Source organism: Saccopteryx leptura, chromosome 5 (genome assembly GCF_036850995.1).
Source record: "Saccopteryx leptura isolate mSacLep1 chromosome 5, mSacLep1_pri_phased_curated, whole genome shotgun sequence".
Classification (NCBI taxonomy): Eukaryota; Metazoa; Chordata; class Mammalia; order Chiroptera; family Emballonuridae; genus Saccopteryx; species Saccopteryx leptura.
Genome location: NC_089507.1, coordinates 199,274,873 through 199,289,892, shown reverse-complemented (window position 1 = coordinate 199,289,892; position 15,020 = coordinate 199,274,873). Strand labels below are relative to the sequence as shown.

The window sequence follows — 15,020 nt, the reverse complement described above, 5'->3', positions numbered from 1 at the left end:
TGTGAAAAATTGATGAAATCCTTGCTTTTGTGGCTTCCTCTGATACACTAAACATTTGTCTGATGTTAGTTGAACTTGAATGGATCTGTTCAGAGCTATATCAGTAGTGACTTCAAAGGGAGTAAGGCTGGTACAGTGTTTTTTTCTCATTTTTCCTCCTTCCCTTCTTCTATTTTTTTTCCTCTTTCTTTTTCTGACAAACTAAAGTTTCAAAGCTTCGCCATGCGATACTTTATAAAAAACAAAGTTCATAGCGAACGGTCCCAAGTACCTCGCTGATCTTTATAATTCTAAATGATTGTGTGTTTTTATTTCTGCGTCTGATCAGTTGCTTGTCTCACTTTCGCTATTTTGATATAGAGGTGCACACACACACTCACACTCACAGATAGAAGGGAAAGAGAATACAAAACAATAAACTTGATCGTGTAAAGTTTGACTCAGAATTCTGTGCCTCTGGAAGCTGCCACTTAGGACTCGCCTCCCGACATCAGTGAAGGAGCACCATGGACGAGGAAAAAAATGACCTGTCATTGACTTTCTCCAGCTAAAGCTGTTTGCATTGAACTTCACAAACTTCAGGACTGGAGCTCATATTTATCCCTGTGTTTTCTGGTCCAGTTGTGAATTATAAGTGCCAAGGTTTATTATTTCCTGAACTGATGTAATAATCTTTTAGGACCCGTGAGTGGTAAAATTGTCTCTCAAGCAGGATTTTGCCCGCTGTGGACATTCTAAGCCTGGGATTCCTTGGTCGCGGGGCCATCCTTTGCATCATAGAATGCTTTGCAGTATTTCTGGCCTCTGCCAGATGCCAGCAGCAATCCCTCCCTACTTATGACAACTAAAATGTCTCTAGATATTGTCACATGCCCCTTAGGGGGGGACAAAATTGTCCCCCATTCTGACTCAACTGCCAGGATAACCACAGAGGATTTTCCAGATGGGTATCTCACCAGCTCAGTCTTCAGATTGATTTTCTAGGACAGTTTTGACCCATGCTTGGGGGTCCAGGCAGTATTTGGACCTCTGCTATTTGAGTTCCCTCTGGAAACAGGAAGCAGGGCACTGGCTTACTGTCTGGAAAATGAAAACCTTCAGAAACTGACCCGAGGGCCTGACACTGGGCTGGGTGGCATTGGTCTGGGAAGCCGCATTGGTCTGCGGAAGCTCAGGAGATCATAAGAGTGACTCCCGAAGAGACTTCAGTCAGTGCTCCCCCATTGGCCCACCCCACAGAGACACAGCCTACCCAGGAAGTCACCTTTGCCCTGGATCACGCAGCACAACTTTACGAACAGAAACTCCAGTGGCGCTGCCTTGCCATTGGCCTCTTGCTTAAAATCAGCCATATGTTTTTATATCCACAGCTCACTCTTTGTTATAACTCATTCAAAAACAGATCATTTATCATGTATCTGACCAATCAATTGTGAGATTATACTTCATTAATGTCTCACCTGCAAACTCTAATCTCCACGAGGTTAGAACACGTGGATCTTGTTCACTGCCCAGTGCACACTGAGTAGGTGCTCGGCTTTCCACGCGTTATAACTATTTAACTCCGGGGCTAGACGCGCCTTCGCCACCATCCACGTCCCTCCATGGGAGCCACGGTCTCTTCCCCACCTTTTGTCCTGACAATCTGGAAGAAAACAAAGGCGGTGGGAGCGACAACATAGAGACAGAACAAAATGAAAGAAACCCCAGTCTCTCTCCTTCTGTCCCCCCGCCTGTCCCAGAGTCAACCCTCCAAGAATGAACATGGCCGCTCATTTCCTTTTCTCTTTCTGTCAGTTACAGTTGGTATGCAATATTATTTTATATTAGATTCAGGTGGACAGCATAGTGGTCAGACGTTTATACAATTTGCAATGTGATCTTCCCAATAAGTCTGGTACCTACTTGGCACCATACACAGATATTACGGTATTATTGACTAGATTCCCTAAGCTGTACTCGGCATCCCTGTGACTATTTTGTAACTACCAATCTATACTTCTTAATCCCTTCTCCTTTTTCACCCAGCCTTGCTATACTCATTTGATTTTTCTATATCATTATTCATTGATGATAGTTCCCATACTATGCTCAAAGCAAACCTTGCATTCAATATAACCACTATCCCAGAAAGAAATTAATAGTATATAAAATTCAGTATTGTGATTGGATCACTTCCCCCAAAGCAAGGTACTTAATTTATTATTTGAGGAATAGTGGCTTTCTTTATTTCTCCTTTTTCCTCTCCCCCTCACTCAGAGCCCCCCAAATGTCCACGGACATGAGCAGAGCAGCTGCCGAGTGGTGGCTGTGTCTATATGAGGCACAAGAGGATCCCGTGGCCACAGCGGCGAGAAAGCACCTGTTTCCTCCGTGGAGTGGCACAGAGAACATGAATGGTGTGCCCACCTGCACAGGGACTCCCAACACAATGTAGACTCCCTGCCCTGTCTTCTGTAAACAGGCTGGAGGAGGGGAAAATCGATGTGGGCTAAATGAAAAAGAACAAAATCAATAAAAGAAAAGAACAAATATTTTCAAGCCCCTAACAAAGAGTCATGGAGATTAAAATTAAATTAACCATAGAGATTCAAGATAAAAAGTGGTTGTAAACGCCCTTAACCTCACGTCTCCTTCAAGTAGGGAGGAGCCGAACGGTCTGCCTGCTGTGCTTTCTTGAGAGAAGGAAGGTGTTTGTCAAAGCAGCAGCAACTTCACTCTGTCTCTGTTGTCAGTGTGGCTGGAGTTGGAGAAGCTTATTTTCTGCAAGTGCCTTCAGCCCAGACGTGTCTGCAGTCTATTTATGTTTGGCTAAAGCAAACGGAAGAAACAGTCGAGAGGATATCATTCATACGGTGTCGGGAGGGAGAAGACGGGCATTCTTGACATCCTGCATATACAAATCATTGAGTGTCTCCTTAACTAGCTGTACCTGTAAATCAGTCGGCGCGCCTCTTCAGGAAGAATCTGCAGTGAGGTGACTTGACATCGGCTGGCACCAGATGAACTGGATTATTGAAGAGCTGCTTTTGGGGGGGGGGGGTATGTACAAAGTCAACACTAGTATGTTGAGGTGGTCACACCAAGAGATGGCCCTGGAAGCCACCAAACCCAGGCCTTGGAGAGTATTTAAGCGCTGAAGGGTGGGTGCTCGTTAGTGTTTGCAGGGAGGCGGGAAACATGGCCGGGGCAGAGTGCACGGGAGAAGCAGTCATCAGTGGGAGGGGCATGATCTCGACTCCCGTGCTGAGTCAGTCAACACATGTTTACTGAGCACTTAGCCGGGCATAGGTTCCTTCTCCTGGTCTTTAAGAAGTTTCCTACTGCCTAAGGATGCCGACAGCACCCTTCCTCACTACTGACTGGATCGTCAGTCCCCATAAGAAAATGCAGAAAAACACAGCGTCGCTCACTATCCGTCGCTCACCTGTCAGCGAAGGCAGAGAAAGCAGTACAATCTGCAAGTTCTACTGGATGTTTCTGAGTTTTATAACCACAAGTGGTGAATCCCTGAGAATCGGTACTAGAGGCCAAACCAAAAAAAAAAAAAAAGTTATTGAGCCCATACTGATACTGATCGATTTCTTTGACTTTCTTCCCAGAAAACTAAGACAGTCTTAGAACTCTCTCTCTCTCTAATATTCCTCTGGACCCTCATCTCCAATAATTCATACATTTTTTTAAATTTAGTCATCCAGTATTCATTGAGCTTACTACCTGCCAGGCCCTGGGGAAACAGGGACCCCCACATAGCTAAAACTGAGTTCCAAGCAGCGTACAGTCAGGGGAGAAAGGCAAACAATAATTACAACAGGGTCACATTTCCTAACCAAAAGTCTCCACTATTAAATATTTCTTCAAAAAGTTAGATATATAGCAGAGAATTCCCAATCGTGAAGAATTTTAATGTTGTTATAAATACTGAAGTAGCCAGATACTCTGTAATAATCATAGTGATAATAGTAGCACAGTAACTTATTAAGCAGTTTTCTATGTGCCAAGTGCTGTGCAAAGCACTTTTACCTTTTTTAGCCATTCAACAATGACCAGATTTAATCTAAGAGGCCATTCAGTACACAGAACTACATCTATTTTGTCCTAAGAAAGAAAAAAATGCTTATAATTAAGCCATGACACATTGTTCTCTTCCTATCACTTAGAATTTCTGTTTAATACTTACTGACTCTTTTAGACTTATTTTAAAAAGAACTTTTTAATCTAACACTCTTATGTTTATATAAAAAGGAAAAGATAAGCAAAATAAATTGGTGAAGGCATTCCTGAAATAGCTTCCAACTGCCATTTTAAGACACCATTGATTGTAAGATGAACCCTAATTTTCTAAAATATAAAAGAAAGGTCTTGGAATCAATAAAATGCTATTTGTAAAGTGTGTATGTTAGGCTCCAGGCTCTCTGAAAATATGCTGAAGGTACAGCAATGCACATGACACCAAGTCCCAAACCTCATGGAGCCTAGGTGGCGGGTCTGGAATTGAACAATTACACGTACACTTGTCTAACTGTAGTTTTGGTGGAAACTGCAAGAAAAAAATCTCGTAAGATTGGGAAAGAGGGGAGCCCTACCTCTGGGGGGACAGAAAAGATCCTCCATGGATCTTTATGCTAAAACTGGAAAATTGAATAGGGGGCAGGAAATGCATTCAAGAAAGAGATCTGTAGCATTTTCTCATTAAATCCTCGCCGGGGCTCCTGAGTCAGTGCTATATATATGATTGCCCCCATTTTGCAGATGAAAAAACTGAGAGTTGGGGCATTTTAGTCACTTGCCCAAGAACACATGGCTAACACGTGTTAGAGCTGCAATCTTTCTCATCTCAAACAATAATTGATCTACTACAGTGGTAGTCAACCTGATCCCTACCGCCCACTAGGGGGCGTTCCAGCTTTCATGGTGGGTGGTAGCAGAGCAACCAAAGTATGAATAAAAAGATAGATTTAAATGTAGTAAGTTGTTTTATAAAGATTTATTCTGCCAAACTTAGCGAAAATCCGACATAAAGTACTTGGTAAGTAAATATTATTACCTGCTTTAACTTGCTGTAACTCTGCTTTATAAATTTTATAAAGTAAAGTTACTTTCCTACTTTATAAATCACCATTACTGTGGAACGGGTGGGCGGTTAGAAAATTTTACTACTAACAGAGATACAAAAGTGGGCGGTAGGTATAAAAAGGTTGACTACCCCTGATCTACTAATTCAAAGAGGCAAACTCAGTTCTTTTTTTAAATAAATTTACTGGGGTACAGGTTTCAGGTGTACAACTCAACCAAACATCATCTGCACACTGCATCATACGCCCATTGCCCCAAGCAAAGTCTCTTTCCGTCCCCCTTCCCCCCCCCACTTTGCCCCTCTACCTACCCCCCAACCCAGGGGTCGGGAAACTTTTTGGCTGAGAGAGCCGTGAACGCCACATATTTTAAAATGTAATTCCATGAGAGCCATACAACAACCTGTGTACATTACACATTATCCAATAAAAGTTTGGTGTTGTCCCGGAGGACAGCTGTGGTTGGCTCCAGCCACCCACAACCATGAACATGAGTGGTAGGAAATGAATGGATTGTAATACATGAGAATGTTTTATATTTTTAACGTTATTATTATTTTTATTAAAGATTTCTCTGTGAGCCAGATGCAGCCATCAAAAGAGCCACATCTGGCTCACGAGCCATAGGTTCCCGACTCCTGCCCCAACCTCTTTCCTTCTGGCTATCACCACACTGTTGTCTGTGTCTGTGTGGGGTGTGTGTGTGTGTCTGTGTCTATGTGGGGTGTGTGTGTGTGTCTGTGTGGGGTGTGTGTGTGTGTCTGTGTCTATGTGGGGTGTGTATGTGTCTATGTGGGGTGTGTATGTGTCTATGTGGGGGGTGTCTGTGTCTATGTGGGGTGTGTGTGTGTCTGTGTCTATGTGGGGTGTGTCTGTGTCTATGTGGGGGGGTGTCTGTGTCTATGTGGGGTGTGTGTGTGTGTCTGTGTCTATGTGGGAGGGTGTCTGTGTCTATGTGGGGTGTGTGTGTGTGTCTGTGTCTATGTGGGAGGGTGTCTGTGTCTATGTGGGGTGTGTGTGTGTGTCTGTGTCTATGTGGGAGGGTGTCTGTGTCTATGTGGGGTGTGTGTGTGTGTCTGTGTCTATGTGGGAGGGTGTCTGTGTCTATGTGGGGTGTGTGTGTGTGTCTGTGTCTATGTGGGGTGTGTATGTGTCTATGTGGGAGGGTGTCTGTGTCTATGTGGGGTGTGTATGTGTCTATGTGGGAGGGTGTCTGTGTCTATGTGGGGTGTGTGTGTGTGTCTGTGTCTATGTGGGATGTGTGTGTGTGTTTGCTTAATCCCTTCACCTTATTCCATCCAGTCCCCCAGCCCCCTCCCATCCTGCCGCATTACAGAGAAAGTGCGGAGGGACCGCCAGGCAGGAAGAGGCCCTTCGGTATGAATCCAGATGTTAGTAGATAGTTTCAACGAACAAAGAAGAGTTTACATCACAGAACCCCTGTGTCTTAGAACCAGGAGGTGCAGTATCTTAGGACCGGAGACATGGGAGGATGCAATAAAGAACAGGCTTTGGAACTTTCTTCCCAGCAGTTAACGAATTTTTAAATGCCTGGCTTAAGTAGGAAGAATATTTCATAACCCTAACTGAGTATCATTTATAGCTCAGGGCTATATGATTATCAGCCCAACCTAGCTGAAAGCATGGACCCATTAAGTTTTTTTTTTTTCAACTAAGAGGCGTCTCTACCTTTACAGTGAGTGTTTCTGCTCATGAATTTACTCCTAGTATTGGAACCAAAGTGGATTTTTAAAAGGTTAGTGTATTCAGCAAATGTTGGAAGTCTGAGAAGCATAACTAGTTTCTAGGAACCACTGTTTATCAGTAGGGTGCAGGTGCAAACCCACAGCAACCTTAGAAGGCTTCTGGCAAGTAGATGAGTTCTGCCCACATTATAGAGTTAAATGTGTACAAGGGTATTTATCTACCCACTGATGCACTCAGTGAATCCTGATTGAACACTACTGTGTGGCATGTGCTAGTCTAGATGCCTGTACTACAGCTTCGAGTCACCCAAAGGTCCCTCCTCTCCTGGAGCCTACAAACTAACAAAGAAGAGTCAATATAAGTAGTAGGCATAATAAAGAAGTCGAGTTTATACCGAGTTAGGAGGTCAGAAAAAGAAAAGGTGGGGCAGGATAGGAGAATTGGGAGTCCCAAGAGAGTGGGGAGGGAGACAGCTGCAATTTGAAGTAAAATGATCAGAACAAACTTCACGAGGAAATGATATTTAAGCACAGACTTGATGGAGGGTGAGGAAGAGCACAGAGGGAACAGCCAGAGTGAAGACCTACGATGGAACCATCCTGGTTCACTGGAGACATAGCAGTTGTGGCAGAGCAGAAAACCTAGGGAGAGAGGAATGGGACAGCGATGTCGAGCTAATGTTCCTAGAAAAAAATCTCAAGGCCATGGGGGAGAGGTTGGCTTTTTTCTGCTGAGCGAGCTGAATTTCCCTTGTTGGGGGTTGAGCACGGAGGTGATGTGAGTGTGATCTCTCTCTCTCTCTCTCTCTCTCTCTCTCTCTCTCTCTCTCTCTCATTCTGACTGCTAAGAATGCCCAGAATTGACTGCACGCAACAACAATAAGTTGATATCCGGAGGAATCAGGGGGCACAAGAGGAGGGAAGAGCGACACCACTGTTCACGTCCAGTGTCGTAGGGTTGCTTTTTGTAACTTACCCTCTTGTTGCAGAATGCTGAAGTGGAAGGTGCCTGGGCCTTGGGTCTGTGGCCTTGGTTTTATGTCCTGCCCCTGCCAGTTTCTACCAAAGAACCCCTTCTATCACTTCTACTGGCCTCGAATTCCTCACCTCCAAGATGGAGGTTAGCATGCCTAGCTCTTAGGATTATTCCCAAAATAAATGCATGCCAAATGTTTTGCACTACGTCAGGCACACAGTAACTGGGCAAAGAAGTTCAAAGGAGGCTCTTCCTTTATATCTATGAGATTCATAAAATGCTAATTCCATAGCCTGGAAGATTTGTAGATTTACCATCTTTTTTTTTAAGTTAGTTTGCTTGAGTAATTAATTCAACGTGAAAATTTTGTTGGTGAGGCGCCCAGGATTTTAGTAACTGAGTGAGTTGAACATGAAAGGTCTTTAGGATGAAAGATAAAATAAAGTCTTCTGTTACAACTCATATTTCTGTAAAGCAGATCAGCTCATTCCTGACTGGTAAATCGGTCAATGATATGAATAATGAGGACATCACATCGATTCACATGAGATTATTTTTCTCCACATGGTATAGTTTAGCGTCACTAAGTAACAGCAGCCAAAATATGAACTTCACGAGCACAGGTGAATAAAGGAAACCACGGAGAGGGCGCTCATTTCGTAGCGGACCGTCAAGTTCTTGCCTTCTTTCCAGCTCAGGTGGTCAGCCTTGGAAGTCTCATTGTCACCTCTCTTTAAATTCTGTAACTCCAGTTTCCCCACTCCCTAAACTCCTTTCTACCCAACTCCCATTGCTTCTTTTTTTTTTTTTTTTTTTTTTTTTTTTTTCATTTTTCTGAAGCTGGAAACAGGGAGAGACAGTCAGACAGACTCCCGCATGCGCCCGACCGGGATCCACCCGGCACGCCCACCAGGGGCGACGCTCTGCCCACCAGGGGGCGATGCTCTGCCCATCCTGGGCGTCGCCATGTTGCGACCAGAGCCACTCTAGCGCCTGGGGCAGAGGCCAAGGAGCCATCCCCAGCGCCCGGGCCATCTTTGCTCCAATGGAGCCTTGGCTGCGGGAGGGGAAGAGAGAGACAGAGAGGGAAAGCGCGGTGGAGGGGTGGAGAAGCAAATGGGCGCTTCTCCTATGTGCCCTGGCCAGGAATCGAACCCGGGTCCTCCGCACGCTAGGCCGACGCTCTACCGCTGAGCCAACCGGCCAGGGCCCATTGCTTCTTTATATATAAGGCAAAGTCCTTTATTTGCTGTAGCACACCTTTATTTATTATGAATTTAACAAGTGATTTAACAAGTGGTTTTAACGGGACCGGTATATTTATGACATTCTTTTTTTTTTATTATATTGGTTATGCTCTGGCTACTTATTTGCTTGGGTTTGAAGTCATCAGCCCTAACCTAATTTTTCCTGTAAGCACTATAATTTTAATGCAAGCTTTTGTAAAACACAAGGTTGGTCTAGGAACGTATATAACAGGAACACACCTGCACTGCGCGTGCCAGAACGTAGCCATTAGTGTGAACGAGAATCCACAGGCACCAGAGGACACTGGCTCTGGAGCCTCCTGAGCTCACTTCAAAGCCAGAGACTACCTATATCTGAGCATGTGACCTTAGGGAAGTTGTTTAACCTCGGAACCTAAGATTCCTCCACCTTTACAAGTGGAACTAGTAATACCACCACCCGCTATTGGACTGTTGCGAGGCTACAATGAAGCAACACGCAGAAAGCACGTACTACATGGTAGCTATTAGAAGGTTGCATGCACAGAAGCTGCTTAGAAACAAACCGGGTTCTGATGAAGTGGTTTTAGAATAAGTCATCTTCATAGCAAAGTGAGGTCGGATGGTAGTCTTCAAAATCAATGCCTCAAACTGATTGCAGCAGAACCATTTTTGTGCATGTGGAGCCCAGCTTAACTCTGAGCGCCACACATCTGAGCGGTGGGAGAACCCTCCAGACCACAGAGAGAAGAAACTTTCCCTCTGGGCTTGACTCCCTACAGCTGGACGCCTGCCTCTGACCCACTTGCTGTGTTCAAGATGATGTTGACGGACGTGTGTGTTTGGGTTCCTTTTCTCTACGTATGAAAAAGACAGCCGAGGAGGAGATAATGCTCCCACGGCTGGAAAGATGAGATCATTTGTAAGTGGCTTGTTAAGGCGCACACACATCATTTTCCTGATCAGCGGTAGTGAGGCTGCATCCGGGAGCTGATGTGATTCATCATGTTATTTTATATTTAGGGGCTTTTTGAAAATGCTGTTATTTACTCAACTGACTGTGTATATAGACTATTTAAAGCAGATTTTTGACCCAGTAGACTGTACCAGCCCCATCTATTGTCTCAATGAGCATGTGGGGACTCTTAAATATGCAGATTAGTGACACAATAGACAATGAGCCCTGGAAACATGTTCTAGATGGGTACAGTCAAGCCACTGGGAGCATTTTTAAGGCAGAACCACACATACATATAGCCAGGCTCCTAGGGAAAATGTCCCGTTGGATGGAGGGGACTCTGGCTTTGGAGGGGAACTTTTGGCTTCTATAAATAGGGTGATCTTATTAGCATTGCTTTATGGTCTATCTGTGAAATGTTAAACTACCCTCTCCTGAATGCCAAGCAACGCCACCAAGAGCTTAAGCTTGTTTTATTCTAACATGCAACAAAGTCATTCTGTTAGAGTTAGTACAGTTGCATTCTTTGATTTAAAGTATGAATCAAGCACCATCTATTAGACAATGAGGTCTTTGTTTGCAAGCAACAAATATTATCTCTGGCTAACTTGAGTCAAGCAAGAAATGTATTAGAAAGAGTATGGAGTAGCTCACCAAAACAGAAGAGCCCATAGCCTTCTCTTATTGATCAAGGGGGCAGAGTCAAAGGATGATCTCTTCATGTCGCTATTGTCAGGATGGTCCACCCCATCCTGAATTCAAATTCCATGAAGCAAGAATCTGATTGGCCAAGATGAGTTTGTATGTCCATCAAAAAGGAAAAGAAACAAGAAGGTTTTCAAGTTTTTGTTTTACCTCTTTTCCCTTTAAACAAAATATTAGGTATTTAAACGCACAGACGCTCTCTGGATCATTCTTGTTAGAAAATAGTCCACATGAACTGCAGTCTCATTAAATTAATCTCCCAATGACCAGAATCGACGTCCTGCTGGCTCCTTCCCAATGTGCCTGGAAGGGGGAGGACTCATGCGCTCCAGACCTGAGCACGTTATTCTTACATCAGTCTCAAACTGACCTTGTTCCTTAAAAATTAAAATCGACTACACAGCCCACTTCAACATGAAGGGGCAGATGGTTATGAACTCCCCCAGATTGCAAAAGCTGAGAGGATGATTGGCAGAGTCGGGGCACCCCACCAAGATGGCCCACAGGGGGGAATGGCTGATGTTCTGACAAGAGCAGACAGTCGTCACCTGAAGAACTGTGCTTGGCACTGGGGGTGAAGCAGTGAATGAGACAGACAAGCCCCTGTACTCACTCATAGCTCAGGTTCAGATTGGAGAGAAAATTTTTCAATTCAGGGTCTCAACCTCAGCACCATTGGCTTTGGGCTGGACCGTTCTTTGTTGTGGGCGCTGTTCTGGGTGTTGTAGGTTGTTTAGCAACATCCCTGATTTCTACCTACTGTATGTCAGTAGCACTGGCGTCCCATATCCCCACTTGTAACAATCAGAATGTTTCCAGACATTGCCGAATGTCCCCTGGCGGCAAAATCACCCCCAGCCGAGCCATCAAGAATGTGTTTGGTATCCGCAGGTGTGAGAGGTGGGAGCCCACCTGTGTGTCTAAGTCAGTGTGCACTAGCGCCCTATTTGGATGAACATTGTTTCTGCTGTTCCATTTAAGCAAGATTCTGAAGTGCCATGTGCAAGTCCCTATGGAAAGTCATACAGTACAAAGCAGATAAGAGGAGAAGAGAGCATTTATGGAGTCCTTCATGTGTGCTAAAAACTCCAGGGACGGGGCACATGAAGATAAACACACCAATGTCCTCCTTGCTCTTAAAGCGCTTACCATCCAGTAGCAGTCCTATGTATGGAGCACAGAGAAAGGGAGGGTCTATTTTGAGGGTTTGGAGAAGGCCTTATGGAGGACATAGCCTATAAAATGGGCTCATAATTTGAAATAGCCAATGTGTAAGTAACAAGGAATTAGGTTCTTGCCTGGGCGCATTAATCCCAAACCTTACAGTATTGACTTTCTTATCATCATGGAGAATTATTGGACAGAATAGCAAAAGGCGATTACCTTATACTTTGGAAAAAAAAAAATTATAATATTTTTCCATTACAATTATTAGAAACTAACAAATGTACACACCACAGAATAAAACAATGCCTCATGCAAAGTGCATAGCAATGCTAATGTGCAAGTATTGATAAAAATGCATCTAATTTATATGGTAACAGCTATACCAAACTATAGTATAGAATCTACACAGACTAGTAGATAAGCCATGAAGCTCTCAGTTGCAAATAACCCACCCCTAGCTATCCTAAGCAGTAAAGGAGATTATGTGCTCATGAAATTTCAAAGTAGAAAGACATTCGAGCTTCAGGTAGACTTGGATCAAGGTTCTAGCTTCGACTTGTTGCAGTTTTCTGGGCTCTGTACTCCTGTGTATGTTCGCATGGTCTTTAGGCTGCCTTCCCACATGCTAGTACAATTGCTTCCAGCAGCTCATGAGATTATAGAATAGACTCACACATGAGAAGAGTATCTGTTGTCTTAGGTAAGACCTGAATCACCCAAGGAAGCCACTATGGCCAGATGATTGGCTTAGATAAGTCAGGGTCCACACACACACACACACACACACACACACACCTGGGTGGTACTGATCTCACGTACACGTAATAGATCGGGGAGCAACCACATTGTCTAATATTATGTAACCTGAAACACTGACGCTCTGTTCAGCTGTGCCCAAGAATTAGCAGATTGCATTTTTAAGTGTTTATAAGTAACAAAAAATTGACAAGACCTTGGAAAGACCACCAGTGTCCTCTTGAAACATTATCTTCAGGTATAACTGCTAATGGCCTTTATAGGTCCTAAGAATCATTCAGAAGTGTTAGAGGCCACGTGTAAGAAGATGCTTTTCCGATCATTCCGCCCTCACCTAATTACCCTCCTCCAGGTCAGGGGGATAGGGTTCTTCTTGGTGTCGTTGTTGTGATTCCTCCAGGAGAAGAAAAAGATCTCTTACAGCCAAAAACACATTAACTAACCAATTAGCTGAACACTGCCTTTTTTTTTTTAATTTTTAATAATTTTATTTTTTTAATGGGGCGACATCAATAAATCAGGATACATATATTCAAAGATAACATGTCCAGGTTATCTTGTCGTTCAATTATGTTGCATACCCATCACCCAAAGTCAGATTGTCCTCTGTCACCTTCTATCTAGTTTTCTTTGTGTCCCTCCCCCTCCCTCTTTCCCTCTCCCTCTCCCCTCTCCCCCCGTAACCACCACACTCTTATCAATGTCTCTTAGTCTCACTTTTATGTCCCACCTACGTATGGAATAATGCAGTTCGTTTTTTTCTGATTTACTTATTTCACTTCGTATAATGTTATCAAGATCCCACCATTTTGCTGTAAATGATCTGATGTCATTTCTTATGGCTGAGTAGTATTCCATAGTGTATATGTGCCACATCTTCTTTATCCAGTCATCTATTGATGGGCTTTTTGGTTGTTTCCATGTCCTGGCCACTGTGAACAATGCTGCAATGAACACGGGGCTGCATGTGAACACTGCCTTTTTTTGTTACTAACATGTATTACTATTTTTTAAGAGAATTCAACTTTCATGAGAGTGGTTTGGGAGCTGGCTGAGAACAAAATTTTTAAAAGGAGAGGAAAATACATAAAACAGAGAGAAAGGCCAGAAAGAATATCAAGGACAAGACAGTGGATGTCTTATGAGCCATCTGTCAGTGCTCACTATGGAAGGGTATTAGGCCATCAGATAGCTTGTCACTCCCCTGTCCTCTCCTGGGACATAGCCAACGTGGTACTCTTTGGAGGGGAGGGGACGCTGATACAGTGACCTCAAGACTTTTCCTGTTTACCCACATCCTTTACAGATAGGGACAGAGAGAAGATGACAGGGCTTGGAAAGACCATTCTTAAAGTAGCCTTAACCTAAAATCAAAGGGTCAAAGACCCTGGAGAATTTTCCATTAGATTATTCGAACTGTCGATTCAACAAGATCGAAGACCTCTGTAGCTCCCAGAACTTGGGCCATTTCCAAGAAGTGCTTCATCCAACTGTCCAGTGTGGGTTTGGCCTCAGATCAGGCTGGCTGTTTTATATAAGTTGCCTCATTTAAAAGCTAACCTAGTTAATTAAGAACTGAACTGGGTCAGGATTTATTTGACAGAGTTACCGGAGTTATTTAGAAATGCTAATCCCTTTCAGCAGGGCCTTTTTTGTTTGTTTGTGTCTTGTATAAAAACACTCAATCTGATAAGGGGGTTTAAGTGAATCCAGAAGGAATTGATAGAGAATAATGGTAGGAGCCTGATGGGGTTTCCCTCCCTCCTCAAACAGCACTTGAAAGAGTAAATACTAAAAATCCTGGGAATTCCAGCCCCATAATGTTGCTTGTCATGACCAGGGGCTTGTTCTGGTAACAATAACGTGAGGGGGGACATACATCAAGGGCTCACTGTTACCAGGCATTCCGGGCTCTTGCCAGTTATCTCAACTCTCGTAGCCATCTCTGAGGCAGGTACCATTCTCATCTCTAGTTTATCGAGGGAGCAACCACAGAGGTTTTTAGTTAGCGCAAGATGATGACAACGTAAGACCTGGCAAAGGTGGGACTGGAACTCAGGCAGGCTCGCGCCAGGCCTTGGGCTTTTCGATTGTGTGTTATTACACCTGTGAGAGTGATGGCGTCCTTCTCCATGCAGCCAACTGCTTCATCGACAGCTAGAGAAAAGATGAGCATCACCCTTCCTCGACACCGATTCCCAAAGCTGCAGCTGACCTTGACTTTGTTGACACTGGGGCTAAATAATTCTCTGTCGGCGGGGGGCCGTCCTGTGCATTGCAGGGTGTTTGGCAGCATCTGTGGCCTCTCTTCCCACCATCTGTCAATGGTACCCCTTCTCCAGTTGTAGCAACTGGAGATGACTCCAGATGATGCCAAATGTACCCTGGGACACAAATTCACTCCTGGTTGAGAACCACTGGGTTAGAGTGTGATGGCGACCCCATCGGCAG

At 44.1% G+C, this 15,020-nt stretch overlaps 1 protein-coding gene across 5 annotated transcripts in view; it reads left to right on the top strand.

Annotated features, from left to right (window-relative positions):
- Window positions 1–15,020, top strand: part of TSHZ2 (teashirt zinc finger homeobox 2) — a 438,694-nt gene that overhangs the window by 235,728 nt on the left and 187,946 nt on the right. The window lies entirely within an intron of this gene.